Genomic DNA, 9,819 nt, shown 5'->3' with positions numbered 1-9,819 from the left:
CACCGTCATAATGGAACGATTTAGTTTAAAGCATTTGTATTTGAATGATCACTATTTGTATTAAAATTACAAGGTTGAATACATTTATAGGCGTTATTTTTGAATTTTCTGTGGTACCAACAAATGTTTTGATTAGAATTATCTCTTGATCTAGAAAACCTTCTTGACTTAGAATGACTTCTTTCTCTAGATCTTTCTCTAAGTTTTAATTCATTAATATCCATAGTAATCTTGTTTAAATTTTGATAAATAGTTGTAGTCAACTCAGTCAAATATTTAATACATTGTTCAAGAATATTATTATTATTTTCTACACTAGCAATACTTAAAGATTTAGATGTCTGGGGTTTATTAATCAAATCAAATAATTTATCTGCAAGAGAAATAATTTCTTCAGAATTTTGATTACTAAAGGATGTTATATGAATTTGAATTTGTTGCGGTAATTTTCTACTCCACAATTTAAATAAAAGTTCTCTACTAACAATTGATTTTGTACCTGCTAAAGACTTCATATGTCTAAAAAGTTCTGATGGTGACCGATCACCTAGTTCAGTATTTGAAAATAATTGTTCAAGTATCTTTTCTTCGATAAGAGAAAATCTTTCGCACAAAACCTTTTTGATGGTTTCGTATATGTTGATTGATGGCGGTGGATTGATAACATCAATAATTTTTGAAAACGTTTCTCGTTGAAGAACAATTAAAATGTTTTGAAATTTGATATTATCATCATATATATTATCAATTTCGAATTGTCCTTCTACAAGCAGAAACCATGCTTCGGGGCAATCTTCCCAAAAATGAGGTAATTTAATAGATTTTGAAATATTCGAACTAAAGTTATTTTCATTTTGTGTCAAACTGTTAGAATTTATATTTTGTGTAGTATTTAAATCTGAGGTGTGAGTTTGATTTTCATTTCGGTTTTCTGTTGTTGAGAAGTTGCATGTACGTATAGGTGATCGATGCATTTTTAAAATCTACTGGAGGAGTGTACAAGAGAAATAATTTCAACAATATTAATACTAATAACAAATACTTAATATTAAGTAATAATGTAATAAGTTTGTTAATATTGTTAAATATTCAAAAATGTATATATGTAATTTAGATATTACGTCAAAGAAAGACTTAAGATAAGAACTTATATTGAAAATATCTTGCAATCTTATCTTTAAAATACAAATTAATACTAAAGTTATATTTAATCTAAAAATTAAACAATACAGCTCACCAAGTTTGATCGTATGAAATTGAACGCTCATTGCTTCAATAAGATACATATGTAGAGGCCAAAATTTAAAAAAAATCCTCATTGGTGTCTTTGAGCTTGTTAGTTTTGCAAACTGCAACTGCTATGGCTATTATTGTTATAGATCCTTGCTGCACTTGTATAGCTTGTGAAAATTTTGATATATTGAAATTGTTGATGTGCGAACTGCTTTTGAAGTTGTTGATGATGTAGTTGTGAAACCTTCTCGCAATTGTTGCACTTATATATATATTTACTATTAATGATCTTTGGAATTCATGTTATACATGATTGTGGAAAGAGACTTTTGCTTAAGAGATTATTAAGGCACTCGGCACATTACGCGCCTAATCAAAGTAGAGTAATCGTGTCATCATACCGAAACGAATGCATGACGACTCGACTTCTGCACACTTGCACGCCCTGCATAAGTCACCAGCTAATAAACACTTTCTACACATAACAAATTTTTTGGTCGTTCTTTCGCAACACGCACTTCCGCAAATATTTCTTCTCCGAAATATTGCATAAACGCTTGTGGTTTAATGCAATTTGCACGAATTTTAGCACGAAATCATTCATTTCCACTTATTTTCTATTGAATTGACAAACAGATTTTTGTCCCACACAAAAAAGTAAACAAATGAGGATTTCAAAACTGCAAGCGCCTTACAATGTTGGGCGCTTCGATTCATGAAGCTGTTATGATTAGGCGCAAACATGATTTTGAATCGTAATCTACAGAGCTTCATTGAAATACATGGGTTCGGCATAAAAGCTTTATACTTTAGTATGCCGAAACGATTACACTACTGTGATTAGGAGCTTAATGTGCGGAGTGCCTAAATGATGATATGACGTAACTTATTGCAACTTATGTAACCATAAAAGGAACAAGGTAATTTGGGACCTCTCCTGTGAGAGGCCCAGAGCGTGTGTAGTGCTTAATGAAAATATTGATTACTTTTGCATTACAGAATTTTTAACACAGGACCTAGTCGCAGTGCAGACGTCGCTGACCATTTGCGATAGCAACGTAGAGGTGGTGTTCGCTGCGGCCTACTTTCCGGGGGACAGCAGCTATGCCCCACCACAAGAGGTACAGAGGTTAGTGGAGTACTGCAGGAGGAGACGGCTCCATCTTATAGTGGGGTGCGATGCGAACGCCCATAATGTTGAATGGGGCAGCACGGACACAAATCGCAGAGGTGAGTGTCTCTTAGAGTACATTTTAAGCGAGGAACTTAGCATCCACAATGTTGGCCAAACACCGACATTTGTCACGAGGGCTAGGAAAGAAGTACTGGACGTTACGCTCAGCAACAGATTGGCTAGTCCTCTGGTCATCCAATGGTTCATTATCGGACCACAGGATTATCCAATTTGTGTTGGGAGCGGAGGCGAGAACAAACCAAGCAACTAGAAACCCCAGGAAAACTGACTGGGGGGAGCGATACAGCGAAAATTTAAAATCAAACTTGACTGAAATACAGTCCAAGAACAGGCACGTCGATCATATGAAGTTAGAGAACACCGTTAACGAACTGAATAGCGCCATAATGGATGCCTTTCACTCCAGCTGCCCTGAGGCGAAAGCAAAAGGAGAGGCTCAGCCCAGCTGGTGGTCTCGGGAGCTATCGGTGCTCAGAAAGCAGGTACGGAAACTTTTTAACAGGGCAAAGCGTACAGGGCTTTGGGCGGAGTATTCAGCCAGTTTAACTAATTACAGTAAAGAGATCAGGAAGGCCAAACGGGGCAGCTTCAGGAAGTTCTGTGAGGACATCACATCGACTCCTGCAGCCGCTAGACTACATAAGGCCCTGGCGAGGGATCATACTGACACCAAACTAGCAATCCGGCTAGCTAATGGTACCTACTCAGGGAACGAAAAAGAGAGGGCGCTTGCCTTGCTCTCGGCCCACTTCCCCGATGCCACTCCGACCACGAGGGAGGTTCCATGCCGAAGAACTAGTCCATCCCCTGCAGACTGGAAGCTGGCTAGAAGACTAATCACCCACCGATCAGTCTGCTGGGCTTTGGACTCCTTTGATCGGTACAAATCCCCTGGGGTGGATGGCATCTATCCAGTGTTGCTGAAGCAAGGTAAGGAGTTCCTACTGCCACACCTCGTCAACATCATGCGGGCGAGCTTAGCGCTTGCCCATATCCCCGAGGCGTGGCAGAAGGCTCGGGTTATATTTATCCCGAAGATAGGAAAGAGAGACTACTCTCTCGCTAAGTCCTTCAGGCCGATAAGTCTTACCTCCTTTCTGCTAAAAGCAATGGAGAAGGTCATCGACCATGAAATTAGGAACAACACCCTTAATGCAGCGCCTTTGCACCCCGACCAACATGCCTACAGAGTGGGCAGGTCCACGGACACTGCACTATACGCCTTGTCCGAAATACAAGGTGCTCTTGATTGTGGGGAGACAGTACTCTGTGAATTCATCGACATTGAGGGAGCGTTTGACAACACCTCTCACGGTAGTGTCGACCGGGCGCTTGAAAAACGTAACGCGCAGGCAACCATCCGTAGGAGGATAGTCAGGTTACTCAACACAAGGATAGCTGAAACCGACATCGGGGACGGCGTAGTACAGCTACAAACTACAAGAGGTTGCCCACAGGGAGGAGTTTTATCCCCTCTTCTGTGGAGCTTAGTTGTGGACGAACTTCTACAGATTTTCACTGACAATGGCATCCGCTGTCAAGGCTATGCGGATGACATTGTGATTATTGCCAGGGGGAAGTTCGTGAGCACTCTATGCGATATAGTTCAAAGGGGACTAAACCTTGCAAGAGGCTGGTGCTTGAGTATGGGCCTGAGCATCAACCCCTCCAAATCCGTTATCGTCCCCTTTTCTAGAAGAAGAACACTCCCAGGTATGAGGAACAACACTTTGAATGGGGTGGCCGTCAACGTCGCCACCGAAGTCAAGTACCTAGGACTAACACTAGATTCCAGGCTTCTGTGGAAGGCGCATGTCGACGCGATCACATCCAAAGCCACGAGGGCACTAATGGTTTGCAAACGTCTGGCTGGGAAGTCTTGGGGCTGTAGTCCCAAGATCCTAAGATGGATGTATACCATGATAGTTAGACCAATAGTTACTTATGGGGCAGTGGCGTGGGTCTCGAGGACCACCCTTGCAACGGTGAGACAATCCCTCGCTAAGCTTCAACGTCTGGCGTGTGTATGCATTACGGGGGCACTGCGCACATGCCCGACGGCGGCGCTAGAGGTGATTCTGGAGCTCGAGCCACTGCACCTTACCATTGAACAGGCAGCAAAGCGAACTCTATTGAGCTTCGCAAGAGAAGGCTTTGGTAGAGGTAAAATCCTATCATCGAGGTACAGGGATAAGCTAGGCTCCCAAATTCCATTAGCTCTGGTCCCCAGAGACGACAGGCCCAAACTAGTTAGCTTTGACAGGAAATTCAAAATAGCGCTTTGCGCCAAGTCGACTTGGAGCACCTCTTTTATGGAGAGGCAGATACAAGCGAGCTCAATGCAATGGTACACAGACGGCTCTAAAACTCCCGAAGGTATTGGAGAAGGCGTTCACGGGCCAAGGCTAAAGCTTTCGGTACCCATGGGCGTATACCCAAGCATCTTTCAAGCGGAAGTATATGCCATAAGTCTGTGTGCAGAGATTAACCTGCGTAGGAACTATCGTAATGAAAGTATTTTGATCATGAGCGACAGCCAGGCAGCACTCAAGGCCCTATTATCATTTGAGGTCAAATCCTCTCTGGTTCTGGAGTGTATTGATAAGCTCAACGCCCTGGCGGAGTACAACGACATCCAATTAAATTGGGTGCCAGGTCACGAAGGAGTTGTCGGCAATGAGGAAGCGGACCGACTAGCTAGGAATGCAGCCGCCTCGTTGCCTATAGGGTCTGAGCCCTTCATAGCGATTGGACCTAGTACAATCAAGGAAGAGCTCAGAAAGGAGAGGAACACAGTAAGGAATCAGCACTGGCGTAACACGGCAGGCCAACGCCAGGCTAAAAGCCTACTGGGAGGTTACAACCATACAAGGTATAGAGCAATAATAAACCTTCCCAAAGAAAGGGTAAGGATATTGACAGGCTTTCTGACGGGTCACTGCAGACTGAGAGGTCACCTGCACAGGTTGGGGATCTGGTCTAACGACCGATGTCGGTTCTGCGATGTGACTGAGGAGACCCCTCTGCATCTGCTTCGCGAATGCGGGACGGGAGAGACACCTAGGCCAACTCTGGCCAAGTGAGGAAGTCTTACAATCGCTTGCCCCCGGAGATCTCCTTAAATTTTTGGGTTCTCTGGGATTATATGAGGTACTCTAAACAGTCGAGGGCACAATAGATCATTTGGTCGCAGTGCATACCTCTACTTAATCTATCTATCTATCTATCTAACTTATTGCAGACATAAATTGTTGTAAACGATGCAATTATTATAACTTGTATAATTATTCGATGAGCGATTTGAATGAAGAAAATTTTTGAAAGAAAGCAAATTCTCATATTGATATTTTCAACCATAGTCATGAACAAAATTAAATTAAATAAAACAAATAAACAGGTAAATAAAGCTTAAAGTATTAAACCCTACAATAACCACATCGACTATTTAGTATCTGTGCTAAAAAAACGACTTGACATTATAAAATGTTTAGCCAATCCAAAATACAACTGTAGTACAGTCTCTTTATTGACAGCATTAAAGCTCTGGTGATATCAAAAATTAACAATGGCATTTACTTATATTCATACGCCCCTAAACCGACCACAAACAAGGTTAATACAATAATAAATTCCAGCATTCGAATCGCCTTAGGTGCCTTCAAAACGGCCCCTATCAGGTGTCTCACCTCCGAGGCTAATATACCACCATTACATACCACTAGAGATTTGTTTACAGCTAAACTTATCAAATCTCTCATTATCATCGACAACTCTCCCCTACCTCTACTCCTGTCCAAAACCACACATGCAAGAATAAATAAAATACCATCGTTCTTAAGCAGAATAACTAACATAGCAAAACAATTCGATATACCATTAAATGTCAAGCCCTACAAAAATTCAAAAACACCACCCTGGAAACTGCCACACACAACAATATACACAGAATTAAGCTCTCTCAAAAAAAACTCCACACCTCCTTTAGTTTTCAGAAACAGATTCCAGGAAATTGTCAGAAAACTCACCGATTTTAGAATCTTATACACCGATGGCTCAAGAGTAAATTGCAAAACTAGTTAGGGTATAGTCCAAGATAAAAGCATAATTCAAATATCTCATCTTCCCCACTACAGTTCAAACTTCTCTGCCGAACTAATAGCCATTCACGAAGCTGCCAAGTACGCTACAAAGCTCCCACATAAATTTGCTATATGCTCAGACTCCCTGTCTTCCCTCACCTCAATTCAAAACCTCTCACATAACAACTTCTACATAAACTCAATTCGCACCATACTGTTAGAAAAACCGTATAACGTTCCCACGACAGTCGGGTCTACGTAACCGGAACGACCCAGATTTATATCTGGCCAAGGACTGTCACTCCAGCAACACTCCCCAAAAAGTCTTTGGGGAATTTGTATGCTGCTACAACAACAACAACAACAAAACCCGAATAAGCTAAAGCTGATGGACTCCGGGTCATGTACAGATAGCAGTTAATGAACGGGCGGACGCAGCAGAAAAAAATACTTTAAATACCCCCTCTCGAAATTAAACACATTATCATCAAAAACTCCAGAACGGAAACAATAATTTCTCGCAATGGTACTCAGATATATCCGAGAACTTTAGAACCATCAACGATTATCTTAAAACGAATATTAACACTCTAACCTGAAAGGACCAGACCAAAATTATAAGATTGCGACTAGGACACAGTAGACTTACACGTAAACATATAATGGACAAAAACCTATCCAACATCTGTAATTTCTGCAACGATCGCCCAATACATACTGAACACATGCACCTTCTTTAACGTACACCGTCAATCACTTACCAACATACCCTCAGACCTACTTAAAACCCACTCACTTCAAAACCTAACAACCTTAATCAACTACTTAAAATACTGCATTTTATATAATGAAATATAAGCCTACCATTCCACTCCAATAAAAGAAATAAGTATACGACTATGTATTAACCATCTACACTGCACTCCTGATATTAACTTTACCCTATTAAAACTCACTTAAACTACTTTACTAATTACCAACAGATCCTACTTTACACACATGTAGTATATCGTCGCTCCCAACGAAGAGTAGCACATCTCAAATTACCGTGGAAGACTAGCACGTTTCACTAGTCGCGTCGAAGACTAGCATATTTCATTATTCGCGTCGAAAAGTAGCACATTTCAGATTCTCACGTGGAAGACTAGCGAATTTCACTATTCGCGTGGAACATTAGCACATTTCAGATTTTTGCGTAGAAGAGTAGCACATTTCAGATTTTTGCGTGGAAGAGTAGCACATTTCACTATATGCGTGGAAGAGTAGCACATTTCAGATTTTTGCGTGGAAGAGTAGCATATTTCAGATTCTCGCGTAGAATAGTAGCGAATTCATACAAAGTGGTACCAGTAGCCGTACAAAAACCAAACATAATACATGTATGTTATAATTATTTCTCCTCGACTAAGCTGAAAGTTTAATATTGTGTATGGAGCTTTTCGGTCTTTTATTACAAATAGAATAAACGTTTATTTTCCTGCTACTTGTTTTGGCGCATATTCGCGTCTTCCTCAGGGAATCTATTTATAAATACGAGAAACATATATGTACATTAGGGTGGTCCAAAAATGCATGTGAAAAAGTAAGGTCGGAATGTTTATGCTCTCACCACCTAGGATTGTTCTATACCGAAAAAAATATACCCCTATTTTTTATTTTGAAATCAAAAAATATTTAGAGGTCGCTCAAAGGGCCCAAAGTTTTCCATGTATTTTATATGTGGAAAAAAACTTTTCGCAGAAATGGTATAGAATTCAAAAAAACTAATATTTTTCTATCGGAAAACTCTTTTCATCTGCAGAAGATTCCCAGTAATAATACCAAATTGTTTATTTAACCATTTTTTCATCGCAACTATAATTTATAGGTCCGCCAAAAACCCCGAAAAATGCAATGGGGGGACAAATAAAAAATCGTTAGTATTAAAAAATTGTTAAATAAATAATTGGGGATTATTATTGTAAGTCTGCTGAAGAGAACCAGAGTTTTCCGATCGAAAGGTATTAATTTTCAAGAATTCTATACCATTTCTACGAAAAGTTGTTTTTTCCCCATACTTATTAAAGTACATGGAAAACTTTGAGCGCTTTGAGCGACCTCTAAATATTTTTTGATTTCAAAATAAAAAAATAGGGGTATGTTTTTTTCTATATAGAACAATCCTAGGGGGTGAGAGCATTACAATTCCGACTTTACTGTTTTTGGACCACCCTAATGTACTAGCACCTCATTTCAAAGTGATATTGCTTTCCACTTATGTTTATTTATTTTTTTTAAGAATTTTCATTAAAATAAAGTTCATTCTCTGAAAAAATCCATATAAACCCAAATTTAAAACTTTGTAGAAAACTAAAAAAAATCTAAAAATGTTCCATATAAAAATAAATTGTGTTTATTCGTTATATGGGAACAAATGCGACAAAAAGAATCAAAGGTAATTTTAAGGCTCTTGAAACTTGTACATTATCACACTACAAATGAATCGGCTATAAAGCTTCATACTCAAAAAAATTGTATCACTTCTGAGTAAATAAGTTTGAAATTTGAATGAAATTACTCGATTTTTTCTTTAGATTTCTACAAAGTTTTGAGCGTGGGTTTACATGTTTTTTTTTTTTTTTTTTATGAACTTTATTTTAATTGAAATTGAACATACTGAATGGTTAACCATATAACAATCAGACCGATTCTGAACAGAAACTCCCTGGGAGTTTTCTCTTTTCCATTTCCACCTATTGTGAATAAAAATTCCCTGACGATTTTTTATATTAAAGGGCGGAGATGAGCTGCAAAAAAGTGTGAAACAGCTTTTTTGAAATTCAAATTTCCTCCTCCCAAATTTCGAGAAAATGCTACTCCCTGGGAGTTAATTATTGGAGGTTTCCTTTCTCGGGAGAAACAAATTCCCTCACAACAAACTCTCCGGGAGTATTAAGAATTAGGCTGTATATGAATTGCATTAAGCTTAAAGGGGAAAAATGCCTTAAAAAAAAACAAAAGTGGATGATCCCCAGCAAATAATCACTAAACGCTATATACCGTCTGAATTTCATGAATTTTATAATACAATTATAGAAATATAAAATACGCACTTAACTTCCAATATAAATTATGCCTTATGATTCATTTTAAACCTTAAATGTGCTACTCTTCCACGCAAATAGTGAAATGTGCTACTTTTCCACGCAAAAATCTGAAATGTGCTAGTCTTCCACGCAAAAACCTGAAATGTGCTACTCTTCCCCGCAAAAATCTGAAATGTGCTAATCTTCCACGCGAATAGTGAAATGTGCTAGTCTTCCACGCAAAAAT

General features: G+C 39.2%; 1 protein-coding gene across 1 annotated transcript in view; it reads right to left on the bottom strand.

Annotated features, from left to right (window-relative positions):
- Positions 1-9,819, bottom strand: part of LOC118738697 (RNA-binding protein lark) — a gene marked incomplete at its 5' end in the record, with an annotated part of 46,405 nt that overhangs the window by 34,884 nt on the left and 1,702 nt on the right.

Source organism: Rhagoletis pomonella, unplaced genomic scaffold (genome assembly GCF_013731165.1).
Source record: "Rhagoletis pomonella isolate Grant_MI unplaced genomic scaffold, Rhpom_1.0 Rhpom_scaffold_00005, whole genome shotgun sequence".
In the NCBI taxonomy this organism is placed as follows: domain Eukaryota; kingdom Metazoa; phylum Arthropoda; class Insecta; order Diptera; family Tephritidae; genus Rhagoletis; species Rhagoletis pomonella.
Note: the sequence above shows the minus strand (reverse complement) of the source record. Positions and strands in the feature narration are given on the sequence as shown.